Below are 26,799 nucleotides of genomic sequence, written 5' to 3'. Positions count from 1 at the left end.
AGGACCTGGAAAGATTGCTTCAGTAGAGGGGTAAATGAATACAGCAGAATACAATCCTGGAGGAAAACCTGCTGCAGTCTGCATGAAACTTACACTTTTAGAAAGATGTGTTTTCTAACAAGACAAGCGTAAAGACAAAACTACATAGGAATGGCCTAAAAATAATATTCATGTCCTGGAGTGACTGAGTCAGAGTTAAGATCTCTGGCCAGCTTGTGACTAGACTTGTAAGAGTCCCACAATTCTAATGCAACCTGACAGAGCAAAAGGGGTTTTGCAAAGAATAATGGGAAAAAACTGCAGTGCCCAGATGTTCAAAGCTGACAGAGATGTGTGAATTCAGGAACAAGAATGGATTTGCCACCAAAGGTGCATCTATTAAATTCTGACTTGAAGAGAGTGTATACTTATTAATTTGTGTTTTGTACTTGTATTTAATTTAGATTAATTTGCGCAGATCTGTTCTTACTTTGATATCAAAGGGGCATTTTCCTGTTGATTAGGGTTAAATATTAATGCACCGTATCACGAAGGCCCAGCTTGTGTTAAGTCAGTATGGTGGCCTAACCAACACAAGGAAGACAAAGAACACTCCAGCAACTCAGTGAGAAGGTGATTGAAAAACACAAGTCAGGGGACAGGGACAAGAAAAATGACTTGTAAAATATCTAAATCACTGAACATCCCTTGATGTCCAGTTAGAGAAATCATTAAGAAATGGAAAGAGTATGACAGAGCTGTAAATCTGCCTAGAGCCAAATTAAATCCAATAGGATTCAGTGCTGTATAATAATAAAATGTGAAAACTTCTGAGGTGATGAATACATTTTATAGGCACTGTAATCCTGCCTTGCGCCCTGTGTTGGCTGGGATTGGCTCCGGGAGATCTCCGTGACCCTGTATTTAGGATATAGCGGGTTGGATAATGGATGAATGGATGTAATTTTATATCTAGCTTGTATTATGTGATCTTTCAGCATACAGATTTACTCTCACTAGAGACTTTGTAGGATTTGTGTTGTGCCCAAAATCCTTACCTCAGACCCTAAGTTTTAACCAGATGCTTGTATGTGGCCCTGATACAAGTAAACACTATGAAATGACTTTTATGCACAGTTTGAGCGAACAGCAGCCTACCGCTTTAGAGGAGTTGCTAAATCTAATACTTACATAGAAGAGCTAGGAATTCAGGCTGTGTATTATTTAGTCTGACTTGGCTTAATGCAAACCTTTAATACCTGTAATTAAACTAACTACCAGTTTCACTTACCATAACCTTACTATGCTAAATATTTTGGATTATAGAGTACCGAAACTAAGCTAAATTAACAAAACCTTGTTTTTTAATTAAGAGTTCATAAGAAGGAAACACAGCATGTAGTGTACTTATGGGTTTAATGGAAAAAATGACAGAAGGAGACTTTAATATGAAAAAATAAGTAATGTGGTGCTCAGGAGGCTGAGATAGTGCATAAATGTTAGATAATACAAATAACAGCAATTACTGTACATAAAATATAAAATATCATAATTCAAAAATAACACAAACAGCAATAAAACAGAAGATAAATATGAGTCAGGGAAAAAACCCTGGCTGGAGTAGTGTATAAATATTAGATTATAAACATAATAGAAATTACATAAAAAATAACATAAAATATTATAAAAAAAAAAACAAGAATAAAACAGGAGATACATACAAGCCAGGAGAAACAAACCCTGGCTGTAACACAATACAAAGAAAACAAAATTAAACATATTTAGAGACATAAAGCACAAAGTACACAGAAAATCAATAAATGGGATATTTTCTTGGCACACTTTATGCCTCTTCGTACCAATTGAGCAATGTTTAATATTGTTGCTGAACATGTCAACCCTTTGTGATTGCAGTGTCCCTATCTTCTGATGGCTACTTCCAGCAGGATAACATTCCATGTCACAAAGCTCAAATCATCTTAAACTGGCTTCTTGAACATGACAATGAGTTCACGATACTCAAATGGCCTCCACAATCACCAGATCTCAACCCAATAGAGCACCTTTGGGATGTGGTGAAACAGGGGGTTTGCATCATAGATGTGCAGTCCACACATCTACAGCAACTAATGTTATCATGTCAATATGTACCAAAATCCCTGAGGAATGTTTCCAGCACCTTTTCAAATCTATGACACAAAGAATTACAGCAGGCAAAAGGGGATACATCCCAATACTAACATGGTGTACCTAATAAAGTAAGTGTACATACAGTAGTAGAGTTTATGGTGTCATGGGTGATAGGAGTTGTTGATAAGTATATGAGAAAAAAGAGCTGAAGTACACCAGATTAGCAGTACAGGCAGCCTAGAGAGGCTGGGAAATAAAGATTTTCTCAGAGGAGGATGAGTTGTTTCATCAAGTACAAGACTACTGAAAAAGATGGAAATCAAAGGTTTCTTGCTCCAACTTGCCATTAAGCCCCTGGAAAGTACTGTGGAAAAAGCAGCATTTAACTTTGGATTAAGAGGAAAGAAAACACCTTGTCTGTAAAATGAAAAAAACATCAAGGAGGGTATAGCACTAAGACGGTGGTAACTGGGATGCCAGGTGTCATTGTTCAGCACTCTGGAGATGTTGTGTGCTTATGAACAAAATGTATAGGAAAGAGGGTGGCCACCTGATAACCCCTGTACTAATCCTCCCCACTGCAATCTGATTATTAATATCAGTAAGAGTGTCATCTTACCAAAGGATTGAAACATCAAGTCCTATGAGCTTTAATTAAACAAACCAATGAAGCCAATGATAGGTGGTACTATATGCCTTAAAGGATCAACCTAAAACATAAAGAAATGTCAGCATATGGTTTATTGGGACAATTTTCTAAGAGTTAACCAAAAGAGCCTGATGGGTTGAGTGAGTGGTCTTACGCTGTATTTGTTTTTGTGGATGCACCCCATGGTGACAGTTACGGGGGAACTTCCTTGTCAGACCTACTGTAGAAACTATTTTTCTTGTACCTGTTTTTTCACCTTATGACTATAAGGTCCAGCCTCTGATGCGATTCAATGACAGGGCAATATGAATAAGAGAAAGATTAACTACTAACAGGGTGTCTGATAGTAACTAAAACACCTTCAGGAAAACCAAATAAATATTATCAGAATCAATTAATATTTCTTTTTCATCATTTCAGGTATTCCCAAGGAGGACCAATCATTTCTAACTGCATTTTTATATTCCATCATAAATGCTAGGATTATATCCATCAGATTATTGTTACATACTATTTAAATTAAACCTCAGAATTATATACATCATTGTTCTTCACTTTTATCAATTTTTTTTTTTTAAATCCACAATTCATGACTATCTTACGAAACAAAAGCCCTTAAGCCATTGCAAATGACTCCTGCCTAGCCTGCATTGAACATCTGGTGAAAAAAATGTTACCAATTGAAGGAGAAAAGATAATAAAAAATACAACACTACTGTGAGAAGCAACAATGATTATTGCAACAAGTCCCTCGATACACATACTTTTTCTGGTTCATAACAGTTCATGAGATCTAATATTAAAGATGTCCTCTGCCACTCAGCAGAGGTTAGTATGTGCTCAGCAGCTGCCCTTGTCACAACAAACTAATCCTTACATGGTAACAAGTGACTAATGCCAACTACACAAGGAAAGCAATGTGTAAACCCATCAAGACAAAGCCACCAAAGCCTAATTCACAAAATTGTCTTTAGCACAAATGGAGACATACACACTGTGATTCTGGCTTCAACACAGTTAATCTTTATCTATTGTTTCCTATTTAACTAGATGGTTTACTCCAGCTCTCTGTCTACAGTCTCTGGAATTATCAATAGTCTGAGCTTCCTCTATGAAATTCAGAGTGCAGCTGAGACTTTTGGCCCATTGAATGTATTTTATCTGGACTCACTATACAATATTAGTCATGGGGAACTGAAGACTACTATAGAAACACAAAAGTAAGAGACAATCACAGATAACACACACACAATACTCCCTACTGGTCCAGCTTAGAGATGCTAATTAACCTAATATGGGTAGCAGTTCTTGATGTGAAGGCAGGTCATTGAAGGCCCACTGTCTCTCTCACACATAAACAATGACATTCACACCGTTTAGGCAAGTTAACCAGACATGCACATCTTTTGGGATGCGGAAGGAAAAAAACAAACAGACATGAGCAGGACCAGCACCACCATTAAGTCAAATTAGGCATTAGGGTGCAGATGATAAGGGGGGGTGACTCACCCACTTGGGATAGCTATCGAACAGTTGGTTGCTTAGCCAGGGGCACAAAATAACGTAGCGCCGGCACTGGACATGAGGAGAACATGCAAACTTCAAGCAAACATTGACCAAGCATGATTTTCCAACCACGGGAGTTAAATTTGTGAAGTAATTAACTTGCTGCCCTAGGCTGGTATGCTGTAAATTTAAATAATTTTACAACAGCTTATTCAAATACAGGACTACAAAGGTTAAGAGACTAGTCAGGCATCATTTGCCATCAGGGTGCAATAAGTTCTGGATGAGTTGCCAGCTCGCTAACAAGGACACACTTACTGCTTCTCAATAATAATGGTATCATTAATCTAACCTACACATCTTTATGGTATGGGAGGAAATTGGAGAAAATCCGTAGAGATAAAGGAAGCATATGCAAATTAATTGTCTGCCCTGGGATTTGAACCTGTCACACCTTAGATGTGTAGCAGTGGTAATGACTGCCAGTCTGTTAAGATTTCACAGGTTTCATCAAAAAAATTGTCTGATTATTTCATGAGCTTTTTCTTTTTTGGGCACTGAATTAAAAAATGAAAACCATTTTTCTCCATGACATAACATTTGTCAAACAACACATTTTTTAGCTGTCAATTGTAGGTTTTTTAGAGACTCATCTGAAAGAAGCCCAAAAGGAGTACTTCTTTATATTGGCAATAAATACACATCAATACCCATTGCCCATTCTGTGCATTTGAAACCTACAAGAACTTTGAAATTCTTCTTGAGAAAATTTACCTCAATGAGTATCATTGGTTCAAATTTAGAGACCTAAAAGTACTATGTATCTTACTGGGCCATCAGTTGAGTTTTACACAATTTTCAAGTGGGACAGCAGAGCCAAGAATTTGCATTAGGAAAAAAACGACAGCTTGGTGCAAAAGAACACCATCAGTCCTAGCTGGGAGGATCGAGATGAAGTGCTGCTATCACCACTTCACATTATGCTTGGTTTAGCAGAGCGGTTCTCCAAAGCCCTATCAAAAAATAAGCCTGTTTTATATATTTGTATCAAAGGCTTCCATGTTTGTCTGAGGTTAAATTGAAAGATAGCATTTTTGCTGAACCTGATATTAGAAGACTGATTTCAGATGCAGAATTTGATGGTGCGATCAACATCTTGGAAAGAGAGGCTTGGTTATCATTCAAAGATGTAAGTTCTGTGTTTTTAGGTAATAATAAATTATATCAAAAAAGCTTGTGAAAAATGTATTAGTTAAGTTTAATTAAATAGGTTACAGCATGAATCTCAAAGTTCACTTTTTACAGATTTGCATTTGGAATTTTCCCCTGAGTGGAGAGTTAACAGCAGGGTGACAGATTCCATCAGGATAGCAAGGACACGGGAAAAAGGTACCAGAGATGTGGGGATGTCAGTATGAGGATGGAATACTGCTGGATGATTCATTGGGGTGCACCAGAAAAAGTGTACAAACGATGGGCCACCAAATGAAGTTCTTAATCAAAAAATTAAAAAGTGACAAAAACTAGAAAAGTTAAATGACAGTCAATGAATATGCATTGCTGCTTGCTTTATATATGTGAAAAATATTACATTGACTGAATATGTACATTTTAAATTGATTTGTATACATGAATATATTGTGCAGTTTGTTAGGTGTTAATTATATTTCTTTTCAATTGTGTAATTAAATGTGACTCAATTGAAACATTCTATTTATATTGTGCTGCGGTGGGCTGGTGCCCTGCCCGGGGTTTGTTTCCTGCCTTGCGCCTTGTGTTGGCTGGGGTTGGCTCCAGCAGACCCCCGTGACCCTGTAGTTAGGATGTAGCGGGCTGGATAATGGATGGATATTAATATTGTGTGCATGAATGCAAATACAAATAACTATTCACAATTAAAAGTTTTTAAGTTTACTTTTGCAAATTTGTGTTTTAGATCATTAAATAAGTATACGGAGAGTAAATTAATATATTACAAATACAATGCAAGCTCACAATGATGCATTTTATTCCAGTGAAGCTATATGTATTTAATATTAGTTTGTCTGATAAACAGAAATAAAAGTAATCAGTACAAGATGAGAGTGAAAGTATTCCTTACTGTATACTTTCCAGGGATGAGGGGCAGTCTTTCCATCATACAGCTAAAGTGTCAGTGTTACTCACCACTTCATTAGATTCTCTAATTTCCTTAGATATTGCATCTGCAGTAAACAACGAGAGCATTACAGATTATTTTATAAGAGATGCGGAATGTTGGAACTTAATTTTCCGGTTACAATCCTTCTTGTTCTACTTGAGTGTATTAACAAGCTGAGTTGACGGTAATGCTGCAGCGCAGTTTTTCGCAGCTCTTCGCAGCTCTTTGCCCACAATGCGTCCTTTAAGATGTGACGTCACTGAGACACACCCCCCCGTTAAAACTGCGCAGATTTTAAGAAAGCTGCGAGTGAAGTATCGGTATTTTTTTAACAATATCGAGCGTTTTCTTCTGAAATTGTAGTACTGTAGAGAAGTCACAAAACGTTATTCAATTATAGAAATAGGAGTAATAAATTAGTAAAACTTTACTTAAGGAGCGTGAGCGTGTTTTTGAAGAAACATGGTTTTTGCACGTAACTTCTTTTCTCGTCAGGCGCGCTGAGGGCAGCCTTCGCCAGCCAGGCTTATTGATGTCAGCGAGTCGGACAGAAGGGAGGGAGAGACACACACATAAGCACGCACACACACACAGACAGAGGGAGAGGGAGTGAGGTCACTTGTGTGAACTTCTAATGACAGCTGATCAGTGACTGTCGTAGAATAGCCCCACGCCGCAGAAACATATTCATTATATATATCAAGCAGGGAGACTCGATTCACTGAAAATCAGCTAACGGTGAGCTACGCAGCAGCCAGACACGCGATCATCCGGTGTGTCTACAACAGCGCAAGTCAGAGAGGCATATGCCTGTTTTGGGTGAAGAAGAAAAAAGTGCAATGCAGAGAAAAAAATACTGCAAGCTGGAAGTTTAACTGCCAAGCAGAATCTAAATCGCAGGCGTCACACAGGACAACTTCATTCCGAGAATACGTGCGCATCGGCTTGCACCGGCAGGTAAGTCACTGTGCTTTGGGGTACGGACCAGGAGTAATCGAACGGGATTGGGTCATGTAAAGTGCCTTATTCGTTAACATTTAACTGGATTTCCTTCACTCACTTTGAGGTCAGACCCCTATTAGTTTCACATTAGCCTAGGGCGAGACACACAAACGTATTACATTCGTATATCCACACACCCACACTGTATAGGGACGTGGAAGAAAGACTGCGTCAACATGCATCTTCAGGAGAAATATGTAAAGTTAATTCCAGCTGAAGTTCACAAATATAAGAGAAAGTTTAAAGCATAACGTTTCGTCTGTTGACCTTACGTCAGGTTTGTTTATATATTTTTTCAGTGCAGCCATGGTGTCAGTATTAAAACAACGGTACAGAAGTTTCGAGTTCAAAAGCGCTATTGTTGGCAAGTTACTGAGATGCTGATGTTTGCCGTCTGTTGTTAAATTATCACCGCCATCAATCTATTAAGATAATGTTCACTTTGTCATTTCAAGGGAAGGCGCGCAGAGAAAGCATAAGCTGAGACGTCTTTATTAAGGAGGTTTCAATGCTGAGGAGAAAACGGTTTCTTAAATACTGTATATTTATTGGTTAACTAATTTTTGCAATGTGCCTTTAATAATCTGTCACAATTAAGGTAAAACCGGTTACAAAAACTTTTGATGAAGAAGATTGTTTATAGTCTCATCAAAATGGGATACTATAAAAGATTATGTTCTCTTTTTTACTAGAAATCATAAGGCTGACGATGCTAGTAGAAGAGATAGGATGCCCTGCTGCAGGCTTAGCAGACCTCATATATTGCTCTAGACTAGAGAGTGGGATGCACTTCCTAAATACTGTACTGTGTTTTTCTTAATAGTGGTAACAGTAATGGTATACTGGGTCTGAACTCTCACTGCTCCAAGTTGCTATTATTTTTTTTTCATTGAAGGAGGTACTTAAATTATGAACCTTCTCATTTACAGTGATGACAATGATACAGAGCCTCACAAGGCAGGTGAAGTGACTCGTGTTGCATAATGAGACTGTGGTGTAGACTGAACTTACAGTTTTTGTTTCCAGGGCAACATTTTAATCTAAAGTTGATCTTTAAATTGAATTAGTACCTTTATTAGCAGGCAAAATGTATCATACGCATGGTTTAGTTTACAAATTTAACAAAAGTTCAGCTGAAGTGAGTCTTTTAGGGACTAAAACATGCCTTTCAAGTACTGATCTTTGAAAAATACACCATATTGTTGTCAAAGGAATTCAAAATCGAATAGTTACTCCATTGAAATGCCAGTTTCTTTGTCAGAAAGCCCATTGATTACAAATTGACAAATATTTGCATATGATATACCATCTTTGAATACTATTTGTATTGTTCATTTAGTTCCATACTGTTGTGGCAGTGTATCACAGTAACTCATGCTGTAGTGTTACAGTTCCAGATTCCCAGCCTAGCTTCTACCTGTGTGGGCTCTGTGCATTCTGTCCATGTCCCCATGAATCTTCTTTTCTGTTAATACTGGCAACTTAAAAGTTTTCCAGCATGAGTGTGCATGCCCTATGATACACTATAGTGCCACATCCATGACTGGTTCTTGTTCTGCAGGCTGTGCTGAAATAGATAGGCTGCACCCCCCACCCCCTTTCTCTATTTTGTAACAAGCTTGTTCGCAATTTAAAGGGATGACACTACATTTCTTTGTATATAATCTCTTTTCATTTGACAATATTTGTAACTCTCTGGCTCAGCTTTTTCTGGACAGCGGTACTGAAACTAATTTGAAATCATTTATCTTATTGAAATATTCATAAGACTTGGAAGTTATTGTTGTGACTGAAAATAAACATCATGCTAAATATGATAGACTCTTACAAACTCATGGGAACAAAGTGCTGTGATAGTTCTGTCATAGCTCAGATCCAAAAGACATTTGCTAAAAATGAGTTTGTGTTACAAATTAGGAATGGAGAAAACTAATTAGAAGAGATCATTTGGCTCATTAATTTAGTATGTGAGACAGCATAGTATCTACATTAGTTACAGGACTTGGTGCTAAAACATCACTATGATCAAAAGCCTTTACTTTACAAGGCACATTAAACATTTCAGTTTTAGTGTAATTGTTTGCATACAGTTTCAGCTTGTATTGCATTAAGTGGGCTTTTTATTTTCAGCTGTGTTAACTGTTTCTTAATTAATCACTGCCACTGGATGCTGCTACATTAGAAGAGCTGTGTTTTCAGTTTATTATGACCTAAATCTTCCTCCATCAAGTCAGATAGCTTCATGAGAATATTGTTATCAATGTATTCAAACATAGCTGATAAAGTGTGCTGTGTGCAACAGCAGATGTCAGCATTAATGTTTCCTGATAATATACTGTAAACCTTATACTGTAGCAATGTAGACTCCTCTTTTAAGTGCATAGTGTACAGAATAGTATGCAGAATGTACCCAGTAGTTTCCCATCCCACTATACTGTTAGATGAGTTGAACCCATAGTATTGGAATTTTGTTTGATTCAAGGGGCTGGGTTTCTCAAGGGAGAAGTGGTGCTGGTGCTGGGTGTGCACCTTAAGTTGATTAGAAATGGGTATGAGGCAGGCACATTGTGGGGAGGATGACAACTCAGCACCAGGCTTTTCCCATGAACTGCTCCAAGCCACGATTATAGAGTTAAGTTGAAGTTAATTACGGGTATTAGATGGTGTGCTGTAGTTTACAAATATTTTTACAGTACATTTCTTAAATGTATGTTTTCACATTATAAAGTTTGATTTCCTTACTGCTTGAGAGTGAAAACAAAAGAGCACTGGGTGTTTTCAAGGCATGCTGATGTGTGATTTTGTAGAACAATTCCTTATCATCCATGAAGGATCAAAATCAAATAGAGTCATCTGGATAAGCCTGGATTAGTCTAACATAACGTTAGGGAACATTTGATTTCAATTGTGTGTGTTGATCATTCTAGAATCAATTGATCCAGATCAGGATTTGTAGTTGATTACAAGGTGCCTCAAAGTGCTGCTGCCTTGTAACTGTCTGTAGTAGCTAAGAATCCTGCAGTTATCACAGTCTGGAAGGAGATTGTGGATTTTCTCCTGATATACTAGTCTTCTTTACAAATTCGAAAGATATAATGATTTATAGGGTCATTATTGTAACATGTACAGTGAAATACTTATGATGTGCACCACGTCTGAGCTCTCTGGTGCAATGATTAGAGAGAATAACTGACGTAGCTTGAAATTTACTTACTTTTCTTATCTACCTGAAAAATCTCAGAGCATATTTGTAATAACCTAGCAGCAACAAATTACTGTACATACAAGTTAGGCTAATTGGTACCTGTAGCAGTGTGGGTGTGCACGTGTGTGTCCAATCATAAAGTGGTGCACCGTCCTCGGTTAGTAGTCTCCTTATACCCAATATATCTGGATAAATTCCACGGATTAAGCAAGTTCAGTAAATAGATGGTTGAATTTTTAATGTAAAGATAATTGCTGCATGACTTTGAACAAATCACTTATCCTACCCTTGATCCAGTTGTACAGATGTGGTGCTGTGATTAGCACATTTAGTCTAATAAAAGAAAATATGACATAAATAGATGAAAATGTTTAGGGTCATGCAATTAGTCCAGTGGGGAAAGAATGAACATCTTTGTGATTTACAGTCCACTGTCCCTGTCACTAAGCCATACTGCTTGATTGAGTGAGGAATGCTAGCCCTTTTAGAAAAAACTTAAATCATTTTGATCCTGCTCTTGGCATTTTTGCAAAGGATCCCAAGGTACCCTTTTGATCAGTCAAATAAGGTGTTATTTATTTCACTGATGCCAAGCCATTTACATGGAAAGCTGGACCATCGGGTACATGGGTTACTTGGTTCTGGTATTAAATTGTTGACTTTTTAATTCCATGATGTAAAAAAAAAATAGTATATAAATAGTAAGTTCAATTTATATTTGTTTACTTTAGGAAGCAGTATAGTGTAGTAGATAAGCAACAGGAGTCAAAATCTCAAGGTGACCATCCATTTTTTCTTTTTATGTTCCTACTTCATTGTCATATTGCAAAGCACTTTGAAATAATATCCTTAGTAAGAAAATGTTAGGTCAGGTTGGGGAGCATGCAACGATACAGCACATTACCCAACCCACCACACGACGAAGCAGCACGGGAACCTGGTTGGCAACCCCCCAGGCAGACACGTGGTCCAGTCCCACCCTCAGGAAATGAGCCAGGTGTTATGTAGATGTCCCCTTGGCCTGGTCCAGCCAATCGGGGCCTCAACAATGACGATCCTACGAGCCGGATCACCATCTGGGAATTGCGCCAAATGGCCATAGTGCCGTAACTGACGCTTCCTCACAATGCAGGTAATGTGCCTCATTTGGGACTCCCTGACACAAAGTCAAACCTGCTGTACCCAAGGATTTTCCGGAGAGACACAATACCGAAAGAGTCCAGTCCTCATCTCAGGTCACTGGATAGCATCCATATCTCGCAACCATATAGCAAGACTGGAAACACCAGGACTCTAAAGACTTGGACCTTTGTCCTTTTGCAGAGATATGGGGAGCGCCACACACTCTTTTCCAGTGACCTCATGTGTTATAGAAATAAATAAATAATAATAAAATAAATAAATATTCTATAGAAATAAATTTTGTTTTCAGTATTTATAAAGTGTCTCAGTGTGGTGTTACCTCTAAAATGCATTATATAAAATAAAAGTGGCTTGTCTTTCCTTTCCTTATTGTGCTTCATACTTTAGATATTCCTGACCCTGAGGCATGAAGCAGTGTCTGTTTTTTTTCTTCTTTTTTTATATGTTCTGAATCTCATGGCCGCTTGTACAATTTTACTTTTTTAAAGATTACTTTTTCAATCTTTGTAAGCATCACTTTTAAAGGAGTAAAAATTACACAGTTAAACTTGATGAGGTACAATATAATCTATATCACGTAAGTTCTTTTGTTAGTACAGTAGTCTACTTATCATGATTTTGGATAAAACAAAAAATGGTCACGTTTTTATTATTTCGGCATTCTGATACCTTTTTTTACTGCTAACCTCAGAATGGTAAAAAGAAAAATTAAATTCTAATCCCAAGATAGACAGCGCTGCATTGACTGCTTGTGTTTTAATGACAGCTTGTGGATGGCACTCCTAAGATACTACATGTGGCACGCTCATCTGTAGTTCTTCCTTTTGCGTCAGACATTCTAATGATAGATACCCCGGTGATTCAGATTTGAGAGAAGTCTCTGTGTACTGTTCAAACGGAATGGGGGAGTGTATTGTTAACAGTTACATTTTGGATAAAGCCTCGGCAATTCCAGAAATTGCTGAGTGCTTACAACTAATGACTGTATTGTCCGGGTCATGAAAATCATTCAATAGTCACATGACCTTTTGAAGTGAATTGGCACTCTTGACTGGCTTTACAATTCGGTATTGTACCTCTTTTCAGATGCATTCAGTTAACAAATAAAAGCATATTTTATTAACCTACTGAGGGGTGTTTTTTTCTGTGTGTGGGCTATTTTTGTGTAAGCACTTACGTGATTGATAAACAACAGATAGTCTCAGCTGCTTAAAGTCATACCTTAAAATACACAAATAATTTGTTTTGTCTATTTTCTGTTATATCTGCTTTAGCTGTAATATAAAACATAAGCTGAGCCTGCTAAACCTTTTCAGAGGCTGGGAGTAGGAAGGTGTTACTTGCATAAATTTGATGGATGGAAGTGCCAGGTGACTTGAGTATCTCATTTCACTTTTAAAGCCTCATAAGATCTACAGCATTCTTCCTGAAGATAGTAGAATGTAAGATAATATAATTCTTTCTAACCCGCTTAATTAATGTCCGGTTTGCGGGGACTGGTACTTGTCCTGGCAGAATCGAATGAAAAGTACCGGTAGAGTTTCATGGAACCTAGTGCAAAAAATAAATTACACCACCCTTTGCGCAAAATTTTAGTAAATCCAATTAAAAAATAATCCGCATTAATGACATACATTAAGTGTATAAGCCAAAAAAGACGCATTATAGAGTTTGCGGGAATGATAACACCATTAAACTTTTTATTCTGATGTCAAGTAAGCAAGCTTGTTAATAATAAAGCCTTGCAGAAAAGCAACTATTCAGTAATCGTGGATGCTGGTGCAACTGCCCTTCTTTCACTGCCTATTGTAATATCACTAGCGTGGCCTATTTCTCCCAGTCCAACACCCATTCCCAAGCACACTCTCACTCTATGACTCCAATTAAGAATCACCAACTAACCTAAGATGCTCAAAAACAGTGCAGACATTATGGCAAGCTCAATGTGAATTCTTACTTAAAATATGTTTTTAACTTTTTCCCAGATTCTCCACCTGCCAAGCTTGAAAATACTTCTGTGGTCAAGTGCAGGTGTCACCTAAAAGAATATCAGGCTAGAATTGACTTTAGCTGCCCATGGTGCTCTCATGACTGATTAGCCTTGAGTAGCCCCTGTTGGGCCAGATTGCCCTGGCTAGCAGCCAGCTAGCTATGTTTAAAGAGCATCACATGGTCATACTCCTAGTAGGGAACATATGTTGCCTCCCAGCAAATTGATGGAACACTACCAGTTCTCTGCCTGTCATCCCAGGCCTTACTCTTGAAGGAATGACATGGGTCGGGTTTCCCCAGTTAAAAACAGTTGGCTGCAACTTTGTGTTCAAGTGGTTTGTGGTCTTTTCCATTTTCTCTCACACTGGAGGCCCTCTATGTTTCCCTTTAAAGAAATCACGAACCAGGTCTGCTGTCTCCAGTAGCTCATGTATTCCCACTTAGTGAGTTTTTTCACTTTTGCTTGGAGATTTTGTTCAGGACCTCTGCCTCCCCTATTCAGTCCTGTTCTTGTTTTAATTTAGGAAATCTTTTGCCAGCCCAGCACCCCATGACTGTATATTTGTAAATGTAAACAAGCTAGAATGCAATAAATTTACTTATCAGAGCTGGCAAAATCATTCATTTCCCCCTTTTTAAGTACCTGGACTGGCTGATTGCTTGTCAAGTAATAATGTGCTTATAGATGTACGGCTTTGAGGTCAAATCCCATCTGATACCAAGTAAGCCCATTAACTTAGCAATATCCTGACTTACGCGTGTAAATAACTGTGGGGCATATCATGTAAAGCATTTGTCATGTTTTTTCATGTATTGCTGGGTGTTGTGAAGTGTCAACCCTGTGTTTTTCAGGCCATTTTCTACCTACCATTTAATCTTGGAGGGGGGGATCCTTGGTATGAGCACCTTTAAAAGTATATATCTATAGCAGACACAAAAAGCTTGAAAGATGCTCATTGTAATTAATAACTTTCCAAAGTGTAAGACAGGAACCAAACCAGACTGTGAAACTATTCCAACCATCACTGATAAGTCACTTTCATTTGTTCAAGGCCAGTTGTTGGTAGTGGTTAACTTAACATGCACTTTGTATGCAAAGGAAAAGATGTGTACCTGGGGAAGATCCATGTGAACATTAAAAAATGTAAACTCCATACTGTGATTGGGCTTGGAATTAGTGCTTTACACTATGCCACTTTGCTGTACTATGGTGAAACCTGAACTACAGAATAATGATGGCCAGTAAAGTTAATCTCTGACTCCCAATTCTAATTTTACAGAGCAAATTCTGGTAGAATAGTTAAATGTTAGGTTATTTAGCATTATATGTTGTGTAGAAGTCAAGGAAAGTTATAATTTACCTATGTTGTGTATTAGTGAGGCCTTAGCCGAAGTACTGTGTGCAGGTTTTGATCTCTATCTTACAAAAAGACTCCTAATAAAGAAGAGCCTCCTCTTCCCTTTCGTATATAAGTTAGATCCTCTGTGTTCTGCGACCAGTCCATCCTGTCATTGATGTGGACTTCCAAGTACTTGTAGGAGTGCACCACCTCTACTTCCACTTCCTGAACAGTGGCTGGACATAAAGGTTCATTTAGTGTGGTGAAAGTCAATAACAAGTTCCTTGGTTTTGCTGATGTTAAGGTGCAGACAATTTACTTTGCACCAAGAAATAATGCTCTCTACCTGACTCCTATACTTTGTCTCATCCTCCTTATTGATATACCCTATAAGTGTAGAATCATCTGAGAATTTCTGCAAGTGATATGACCTGGTGTTATATTTATAGTTGGAGGTGTACAGAGTGAAGAGAAAAGGAGACAGGACTGTTCCTTGTGGTGCTTCAGTGTTGCTCACATCCATATCAGAAACACTGTCCTTGAATCTCACAAACTGCAGCCTGCCCGACAGATAGTCCATTATCATGGACATCATTGGCTCACCCACCAGCATATCTCTGAACTTACTCCTTAGCAGGGATGGCTGGATGGTATTGAAGGCACTGGAGAAATCAAAAAACATAATCCTCACAGTGTTGTCAGCTTTGTCCTGCTGAGAATAAATCTTGTGGAACAGAGAGATAATTGCATCCTCCATTCCAACCTTTGTCCGAAAGGCAAACTGTAGTGGGTCCAGGTGGTCTACCCCAAAAGGACTCATATAGTCCAGGATCAGCCTCTCTTCATGATGTCAGACGCAAGTGCCACAGTCTGTAGTCATTAGGTGAAGAAACGCCTGCCTTCTTTGGAACAGGAACAATAAAGGATATTTTCTACAACAGAGGCACTTTCTGAATAGGTAATAGAGGACAACACAATGTTGGTCAGTACAGGCCTTGAGAACTCAAGGACTAACTCCATTTGGCTCCACTGCTTTTCCTGTGTGTAGCTTCCTCCGTCATCTCCTTACTTGGTCTTTAGTTATGGACAGTCCACACTGATGGTCAGTGGTGGACTTGTCACTGGCCATTCCAGTTTCTTTGGTAGAAGTTGTTGATGTAGTAAGGATGGTGTGGGAAGACACAAAATTGGAAGAAGGTGGCACTGGGAGGGAAAATCTATTTGTCTGCATCCCCTTTTGTCACTTGAATCCATTAATTATGCCCAGCAGTATGGTGGACAGTGGTATTTTAGGGACCTTGACTCAGTGTTGTTTTGAAAAAAATAGGCGAATATGATTGCCCAGCTTTGTTGGGCTGAATGGTCTGTTCTTGTCAACATTGTTCTAATGTTCCCAGCTAAAGAGTGCTTGTTTCATATTTAACTATAGGCACTTGTCCTCTGAGATTTTTTAGAGAGTTCTTTATTTATTTGCTTACAGCCCAAACATATGCAAAGTAAGATGGTTGGCCCAGTGTAAGGAAATGTAGATGAGTAAGGGAACTTGTCCTGTGATCAGTTCGAACCATATCCATGGTTGGTTAATGTACTGTACCCAAACACTCCATGATTGGCTGCTACCCCATCCAGATTTGCTTTCTTCTGCTCAAATAGATGAAGCAGGCATGAGGATATGGTGTTATATTGTTATTATTAGTTTTCTACATTTGAAAGAGCAAAATTCCATAGTTTATCAAATTTTGGGAATAATTTTAAAATTTGAATGGATTAAAAAATTATAGGCATAATTTAACTGAATACTAAGGATCAAGCTTGTTATACATGGTAAAAATGCTTTTAAAAACAATCTAGCTTATCATATTTGGATCATAAGTTAACAACTTATTTTAGTGACAGATAAATTTAATTATATAGTGGCTGTCCTGTGAGACAAATTTTATACATTTTGGTAAAACACCTTGGACACCTTCTGGAACATTGGTGCTTATCGTCCATGAATCCTCCAATTTATGGATGATGGCTAGAGCCTTTACATGCTTGTCCCTTTAACTAAGAATATTTGGGACTAGAATTCCAAAGCATCAAGTGTAAGCCATGACACATAAAGTGACCCATAGGTATGGATGTTGTTGGGGAGTTTGAACTTTGGAAATGTAAGGCAGATGAAAAAAATGGTGACCAACGATAGAAAGAAAGTGATTTGAAGTGTGGAAGTAGGTGGGAGCAGTAGATAAAGATAAAAATGACACCATTATTTTAACAAGGTATTTCATTTCTTTGTGCACTTTGAAATTGCTGGGTTTGAGGGCAATAGTTGTAACAAAAGTGAAGAAGTGCTCCTTACCCAAAGCAGATGCCAAATCAAAATCTTTAACAGAATAAAAAAAGAAATACACCAGGAGAAATGGCAAAAGGGGAAAAAAACTTGAGTGCATGCTTCTCAATTTTTGGAGACAAGATCTGTTATGTCTATTTGCTCTCCTTGACATATATTCCTTCTAAACTTATCTTCGGTTTGTTTTTAAAAATTGACCGGTATTTTGAAGGAAGAAGGAAAACAAACATGAAGAAGGCGAGATTCTGGGGTCTGATAGTGTTCAACCACTGGAGTTTGCTGTGCCTTGCCAATATTTGTATTTTTTCCCTAGTAAACTGGTTATCGGATTTGCACAAAAAAAAGCTTTTTTTAAAAGTGGACTTTCTTCTTTATGCTTTTTAGCAATTGGGTCACCATATCATGAAAATGAATGTGAATTTTCTATTAAGTATAAGACATTTTTTAGATGTAATTTATTTCTACCTTCTGTTTTGTTTTAAAGGATACAAGTATTATCACTATAACTCTAAATGTGACTCACTAAGCCTTTGTATGACACTTCAAATGTTACCCATTTGTAAGAATATCTTAAGTAAATTGTACTTTATTGGTATTATAAAGAGGTTGAGATATTGTTTACATTTTTAAATTTGATATGTAAAAAGAAGAAAATATAATCTAGCTATCAGGTCTTTGCTATTGAATGTTCCGTTTTCTTTAGTAAAATTTTGTAAAAATGGACAGAGAACATTTAGCAGGCTAATACTACCGTGCAACAAAATAATTTATTTTTTGTGTTTTTTTTTTATTTTTTTATTTCCAGTGTTGAAATCAATGCATCCATTCACTTTCAACAGGAAGGTGCGAGTACACTGTGAAACCTGTTATCATGAAACAATACTTTCAGTTTTACCAAAAATAACTGCAGATAGCAGAAGAGAAAATTATAAATATTACAGTAGCAGTCTCTGGAGCCATGATATACACCGACCAGCTACAACATTAAAACCTGCTTAATATTGTGTAGGTCCCCCTGAGAGAGAAAGAGAGAAGAACCACCCGGATTGGGACCCGAATGTAGCGGGTGACACCTCGGCACCACCCTGGAACAGTGTGAGGTTTTTTTATGGCGGCTGGAGTACCAATTCTGCTACCAACCCCCAAGTTTTCCATACAAGTTGGATGACCTGCTTGCAGGCCTGGATGCAGATTAACGTCTTACCCAAGACGGAGCACTTGCAGATTAAGGGCCTTGCTGAAGGGCTCAATGGACTTGAGTCACTTCTGGCATTTACGGGATTCAAACTGGCAACCTTACAATTGCTGGTGCAGATCCCTAGCCTCAGCTCCAGCACTCTGCTCCTACTATCCCCTTTATGCCACTAAAACATCTCTGATCCATTCAGGCATGGACTCTACAAGACCTTTGATATCTGGTAGTAAGACATTAACAGCACATCCTTTAAGTTCTGTAATTTGTAAAGTGGGGCCTTCATGGAGTGGATTTGTTTTTCCAGCACATCCTGCAGATGCTCAATCAGATTGAGTTCTGGGAAATTTTGAGGCCAAGCCAACATTTTATCATGCTCCTCAAACCATTCCTAAACCATTTATGCTGTGTAACGGGATGCATTATCCTGGAGAAAGAGGCGACTGCCATCAGGAAATGCTTTTGCCATAAAGTGGTGTACATAATGTGTAACAATCTTTAGGTATGTTTCAAAGTAACATCCACAGGACTCAAGGTTCCCTAGCAGAGCATTGTGCAGAACATCACACTCCCTGCACTGGCATACCTTCTTTCCATAGTGCATCCTGCTGCTATCTCATCCCCATGCACCTGGCTGCCCACATGATCTGAAAGAAAATGTGTTTCATCTGACCCAGCCAACTTCTTTTCATTGCTCCATAGTGCAGTTCTGACATGCATGTACCCATTATAGGCATTTTTGGCAGTAAAAGGCTACTTGGACGTATTTACAGCCCATACACAGGAAGCTGCAATGCATTGTGTCATGCCAACTTTCTTTCAGTTTTTCTGCAACTTCTGCTACAGTAGCTCTTTTGTGGGATCAGACCAGACAGGTTAGCCTTCGCTCAACATACACATCAATGAGTCTTGGGCACCCATGATCTTGTCGCCAGTTCACTTGTTGCCCTTCCTTGGACCGCCTTTTAGTAGGTGCTAACCACTGCATACTCTCCACAAGGCCTGACATTTTTTAGATGCTCTGACTTAGTTGTTTAGCCATCATAATTTAGCCCTAATCGAAGTCACACAGATCCTTATGCTTGCCCATTTTTCCTGTTTCTAACACTTCACCTTCAATAACTGACTGTTCACTTTCTGCCTAATATATCCCACCTCGTTTGGCAGGTGCCATTGTATTGAGATAATCAATGTTATTTGCCTCCCTCACTTGTCAATGGTTTTAATGTTGTGGCTGATTGGTGTGTATCAAAGTACATGACTATAATAAGTTTTAAGAATATTCAACTCAATTCAGTTTATTTTTGTATATTGCTCTTCACTCAGTGCAGGCTCAGAGTAACAATTTCACAGGTAAATGCTATTACAAACAAGTTACTGATTATATAATGCATACCACTGAAGATAAAGATTTATTTAAACACACAGTAACACAATTCAAAGCTGATTAAAATGAATAGATCTTAATGATATCTGCCCATAAAATTATGGTTGACACTGGAGGAGGGGAAAACAAAAACTCCAGTCATTAGCATCTCCTGGGGAGTCCACAGTCTGTCAGATAAGGTCGCAGTTCTGAAGAGAGTAGTAAATTGGCTACCGACCATCTCTTGGGTATTCTCCAATTTAAGTTTGTACAGAGCAGTCTAATATGGCGATATAATACAAAACACTTACTGGCTTGCTTGATGTGCTCCTTATCCTTGTTTCTTTGCTCCCATTACTTGAAAACTTGTGCAGAAACTACAGCATAGTTGCACAGGCAGAGACTGTGTATCCTAGAGGCATGCAAAAGCGTAGGAGATGTACCATAGGTCCAAAAAAAAAAAAAAAAGAGAGATTTTAGAACTAGCGACTAAACCAAAACAAAGATCAAAAAATCAGAGTCAAAGTAAACACTGAAAAAGAGTGCCTTACCTTAAACTAAGAATTATTTTTCCTAGCTATAAATGATACTGAGTGGCAATGCTACTGCTACTACTAAAGGCTCATATAAAAAAAGAAATACAGTGCTGCTTGTTGTACTGTAGTTTTTTGCCACATCTCACAGACATGTTTTAGGGTTATTTAGAACTATAAACTAGTCTGGTGTGAATGAGCATGGATGTGTTTGTGAATGTGCACTGTGATGGACTCACACCATGTCTGGAAATGGTTTCTTTCTTGTGAGATCTGCTTCTAGGCTGCCATAGGCTCAGTCTTAAAATAAGATCAAATGGTTTCATAAAATGAATGAGTGGATTAATGTTATACTTTACATTGCTAGGCAATAACTGGCTGCTACTTGACTTCCAATTTAGTGATCACAACTAGTGTAAAGGTAGGCACACATAAGTTAAGGTCGTGCCAGTCCCAGCAAGCATACAGCACAAGGTAGGAACAATCCCTGAAGGGGGTGCCAGCTCATCTTACCTCTGCGCCACTGTGCCTCCACATGTTTAATTATTAACAGGATACATTATTTAAATGACATTAACAATTTATCTGTAATATGGTTTATATATACTGTGTGTGTGATATATATATATATATAATATATATATATATATATATTTTTTAATGAATTTCATCATAAAAATGATATCAAGTGTACATCCTAGCATTCTAACAGCATACAGCTCCAAGAGGATAGCTCTTGGTAATAAAAATTGACAGTCATCATCATCTGTAAATACGCGCTCTCTTCTATTGAACTGAATTGAATTCATTTATTGTCATTGTATGGTAGAATGAGATTCAATATGCAACTCCTCCATAAGCTAATTTTCCTATAAAATGATAAAATATAATAATATGATAAAAGCCTAAGTAATATTTAAATGTACAGTACATATAGTGCAGACGGTGCATATTTATAAAGTCGCTCAGGTTGTGCAATATTACAGTTGTAGTGCAAGTTTACAATGAGCTAATTGTAATTATTAGTACGAACAGTTCTACCAGAATCACTTGATGGATTGATTGTGTTTATAAAATTTTTTCTCCAGCCGTCTGTAGTTTTTTTTGTTTTTTCTGTCCACCCTGGCCATCGGACCTTACTCTTATTCTATGTTAATTAATGTTGACTTATTTTATTTTTCTTACTGTGTCTTTTATTTTTCTATTCTTCATTATATAAAGCATTTTGAGCTACTTTTTGTATGAAAATCTGCTATATAAATAAATGGTGTTGTTGTTGTTGAAGCTGTTTCTGTTGCCAGATGGCAGAAGTTCAAATAAACTGTGGCATGGGTTATTATAACTCATGCAGATGCTGGTGGCTTTCTTGAGGCAGCATGTGCTATAAATGTCCTCAAGGGCTGGAAGCTGTATCCCGATAATCCTTTGCACTCTCGATACAAACTGCTGAAGAGCTTTCCGATCACATGGATCACACATAGATACAATGTGTTAAAATACTTTTAGTGGTGCACTGAGAGTAACAGTGCTAAAGCAGCTATGGTATTTGGAATAGTTTGGCCATTCTATGCACCATTATGTTGTTACAGAATGATTACAATCAAGTGCCTTAAATTTGTACATGATTTGCAATTAATTTCAGTGTATTTGAAAAAAACCCACATCATGGACATACATTTAAAAAAAAAAAAAAGGGAAATGACACAGAAATAGTAGCACTGCTTTGATGTTGGGTTCTGCCAGTTTGCAAAACCGAGCAGAAACTTGCTTTACACCAAGTTTAGTTTTTATACACCTCAAAGTGAGCGTGAAAATAGGCGTACACAACATTTTTGTATGTATGCACCTTTTATACATGAGGCCCCTTGTGTGTCGGGTGCAAGTCATAAGCCAATCCTGGACTGGATACTATTCCACTGAATAAGTGTTTGTAACATATACCCACAAGTCACACTCACAATGTATAATGAACCGTAAAAATGAAACAAAAGTCCTTGAGATGTTGTGGGGGAAGTCAATCCATGAAGCCAAGGGAAAATGTGAAAACTTCACACAGACAGGAGCCTAGTGCGAGATATAAACCCAGGACATTGGATCTGTAATGCTTAGAAGTGAAACAAAAAAAGAGTAGATTTCATACAGTATGTCCATCCATCCATCCATTTTCCAACCCGCTGAATCCGAACACAGGGTCACGGGGGGTCTGCTGGAGCCAATCCCAGCCAACACAGGGCACAAGGCAGGAACCAATCCCGGGCAGGGTGCCAACCCACCGCAGGACACACACAAACACACCCACACACCAAGCACACACTAGGGTCAATTTAGAATCGCCAGTCCACCTAACCTGCATGTCTTTGGACTGTGGGAGGAAACCGGAGCGCCCGGAGGAAACCCATGCAGACACGGGGAGAACATACAAACTCCACGCAGGGAGGACCCGGGAAGCGAACCCGGGTCTCCTAACTGCGAGGCAGCAGCGCTACCACTGTGCCACCGTGCCGCCCTCATACAGTATGTGTGCGTTATTTATTTTTTTTCTACTCTACTAAATTGCCTGTTAACCGCTGCTGCTGGACTGTCATTTCAGTAAGGCAATTCGTGAATCTTCATTTTTTGTCATTTTCTTCTTACCAGAGGGGAGTGATGCCTCTAAAATAGGAAACAAATAAGGTATATGAATAATTTCTGATACTGTAAGTAAGGCACAATGTTCAACTATTAATTAAAGCCTGTGAAGTGGTATTTAGTGACAAATTGCCACTCATCCAGAGTTGAGTCCTGCCTTGAATATGATGCTGCTAGCCGAACATTCATGCTTTTTGCCAGGTGCTGCTGGCATAGAATCCACTGTCCTGTGAACCCAAATTGGATATTTTTAATAGAGGGATGGATAAACTGGCACCTAAGGAATGAAAACATTTGTCTTAGCTGGCTGCTCCTTCCATCATTATGTGTACCGTTCATATTTATAGATGATAAAAAGTTAAACCGAAGTGTTGGATGAAAATATTTATAGATTATTATAATAATATTAAAGAGATTAAACAGGTGACTGTTATGTAATGGAAAATATACTGATCTCTTTGTAGTTCATGCTCCTTGAATACTTCAAGTTCCATAAGAATAACACTGATCCCTGGTTCAAGTGGAACACATCTATTAATAAACAGGATGTTAAGCAAAACCACATTGTTTCCTCTCTTCTCCTGTTGTATAGAAATTACATCAAATTGTAAAAAACACCACTTGTCTCATAGTGTTGGTTCCTTAATTTTCTACAAAAGTGAAAATTGTGAAACATTAAAAAAGAAGTGCAATGCAGTGATGCTGGCTGTAGGTTTACTGCAATGGCAGCCATGTTTTCTGAACATTAGCTCCTTCTCAACCCACAGATGTCTCACTGGACTGAGACTGGTGACTGGAGAAGTTACATTTAGCTAAATTCACTGTCATATTCCAGGAACCATTCCTGGGATTCCCTTGCCTTGCAGCATTGGGCATCATTCTGGATGAATGGCTTCTCTTCTTCCAAGAAGGGATACTCTTATTTGGCAATGATGTCCAAACATTCTGCAACTTTTAATAATTGGCTCCCTAATTACTGTACAGTATAAGAAGAGCAGTGCTTGCTACAATTACACACTCTGTACCATTACCTTGCCATCACAGTGCTGTATCAAGATGGAATCATCGACTTTTAGGCCTTACCCATACTCTGGTCCTCCAGTCATGGTCAGTTGGATGCATCATTTTCCAGGCATCCATTGTCCAAAACATGTGTTGCATAGTCTAGTCTAGTGTGGTGTTTCTCGCCAACAGGAGAGAAAGTCTGTTACCTCATCTGCTACGAATGTACAATGAGTTCCCTATTGTGGTGTTCCTCTTTTGGCACCATGGTTGAAGTTCGCTGTTAGTTGACTGGCAGTTGCCCTTGTATTGTTGCATACAAGTTATCCTTTCTTCCATCATCTCCTTCCTGACCACAGAGTTGCTTCTCGCTCAATATGCTTTTTTGTGTAGTGGCACTATTCTGCTATTTTGATATTGTTGTTTCTGCAAACATCAGCAGGGTTCCTTTCCTGCTATAGCCAGTGAGGTGTGCCTGGTACCCCCTAGTATGCTCTCAGTTTAATGCAAAATAATTTTGTATCTCAATTATTAACCTTCCTACATGCCCACACAAACAAGCTGTTGGTCACTACCTTTGTGCTTTAAAACAGACATGAAACTGTGTGTTCGAATATTTCATTTTCTTGGAAGAACAGTTAGACCTAACAGTGGGTCAGCACAGCATGGATGGTGCAGTGGACAAAGGCAAGCAAGTAAGGATAAGAAAAATTTAGGCAAAGGAGGCAGCAGAAAAAAGGCACATCTCCTGTTTGTATTTGAAAGATGAGACATGGAGTCTCTCAGGCATGCATCTGATGCTTCCATGGATAGTCTGGTGTCCATTTTCCATTACCATAAAGTTACAAAATATCAGTTTACAAAGACAAGCATGCCTTTCAAAAGCAATAATCTTCCACTGTACTAATTGTAGATAGTGTAACAATTCTCTGTTTTTTTTTTTAGTTTTTGTACATATTTCACAGTTTCAGGAGACCTCCTTTCTCTATCCATCTTCTTTGTTCTGTTTAAAAGTTTAAGGAAGCTGTCTCCTTTTACTGAAGTGTGACAAGGCAGGTCACACTTCCTTCCAAGGTTTAGGCTTTACGTTTCATTGATCCCTACTACTTATTACGGATTGCTGTCAAATTTGTTAGGGTAAACCGTACATCTATTTACTGGAACCACTTCATTCAAATTTCATGATGCAAGAAGCTGGAGCCAACCCCACAGTGCACTGGGTATAAGACAAGAACCAGCCCATGAACAGGATATGAGTTCATTACAGGGCATATTCTCATACACATATACACTGCTGAACTCTTACACAATGCCAGTTAAAGGTTGCCAATCAAACCTAATGTTCATTACTTTGGGATGTTCCAGGGAACCAGAGAACCTGAAGTGTGCTAGTGGAGAAAAGTTTGTGACCAAGCTAAGTTAAGAACTCGGTCATCTTGCATTGTAATGTACTTATTACATTATTACTGTTTTGCCTCCTTAGCATTTTGTTTACCTCAGGCAAAATGAGCCAAAAACATTGAATTTCTTTCAGCAAGAAAAAGATATTATTACATGTAACTGAAAGCGCATCATAATAACAATACATTAGAAAAGGTTATGTCTAGTGTGCACCGATGCAGATTTAGTACATGTCTTTTGTGTGATATGTTTTGGGACAGTCACCAACACGCATCCTGATGTTCCAATTGGGACACTAAAATCATGTTTCTTTGTGCACTTTTCTGATTTCTGTTGTTTGCATGTCAGAGGGTAAAATGTCAGTGTGTTATTGTAGACAACCACAGCGCGAGGCTTAGTGATGTCCACATTTTCCCTGATATAAACATTGACAGTTGCCACATTGTGAACATTGCTTATGGAGCTAACATCTGGCTTGTCCTTGCACTTCATCACAATTATTTTACGTTTTTGTCACACAATTACTGTAACACTATGCTGAAGCTTGACATGACCAAATTCAACAAGGCATATTGCAGTACTTTGGTTGCACAGTATGTATAACGTTCCATGTCAGCAACTGATGACCAGTTCACATGGCCCTTACTAGTGCTTGATTTGAGCAATAGATCAGTTACAGTTTGTTCTACAACTGCCTTTATTTTTTTTCATTAGCCATTGTGTTTTTAGTTGGAGGCTCCACCCCTCTCATGAATATTGATGAGCTCCCTTAGAGTGGCAAAATGCATAGCATTCTTCATAGTGCCCCATAACTCTGGAATTCTCTTCCCTCTCACATCCATCAACTGGACTCAGTAGCACAATTTAAAACTGCTCTCAAAACATATATTTCCAAACTGGCATACCAATTATGATTTTGCTACTGTTACTGCCAGCTATCCTTGATGTTTTTTTCTACTTTTGCATCCTTATTACTATTTGATTTTATTGTTCTGTTTGTTTTCATCTTTTTTTACTTTTAATTCTTTGTAAGGTGACCTTGAGTGTTATGAAAGGTGCCTATTAAATAAATTGTAATAGTGTTATTATTATTAAGTGTGAGTCTGTATCATTGTTTTTTATGTTTCTGCTGCTGTATGCATCTGAATTTCCCCTTGGGAATAATAAAGTTTATATAACCTAATCTCATTAGTTTATATACAGAGCCTGTTTTTTCTCTTATTTGAAGAAATCTACCCAAACAGCTAGTTGTATGT

At 38.2% G+C, this 26,799-nt stretch overlaps 1 protein-coding gene across 3 annotated transcripts in view; it reads left to right on the top strand.

Annotated features, from left to right (window-relative positions):
- The first annotated feature begins 6,862 nt into the window (after nt 1–6,862).
- Nucleotides 6,863–26,799, top strand: part of LOC120543152 (dynamin binding protein) — a 211,627-nt gene continuing 191,690 nt past the window's right edge. For 2 of the 3 annotated variants that reach the window (XM_039776056.1, XM_039776047.1), the window contains exon 1: nt 6,864–7,361. The gene's annotated coding sequence lies outside the window, so the exon portion shown is untranslated. Of the gene's footprint in view, nt 7,362–26,799 lie in introns of all 3 variants that reach the window. The other variant, XM_039776063.1, reaches the window with a different exon arrangement.

Source organism: Polypterus senegalus, chromosome 1 (genome assembly GCF_016835505.1).
Source record: "Polypterus senegalus isolate Bchr_013 chromosome 1, ASM1683550v1, whole genome shotgun sequence".
Lineage (NCBI taxonomy): Eukaryota > Metazoa > Chordata > Cladistia > Polypteriformes > Polypteridae > Polypterus > Polypterus senegalus.
The sequence above is the reverse complement of the archived record's forward strand: the minus strand, read 5'-3'. Positions and strand labels throughout refer to the sequence as shown.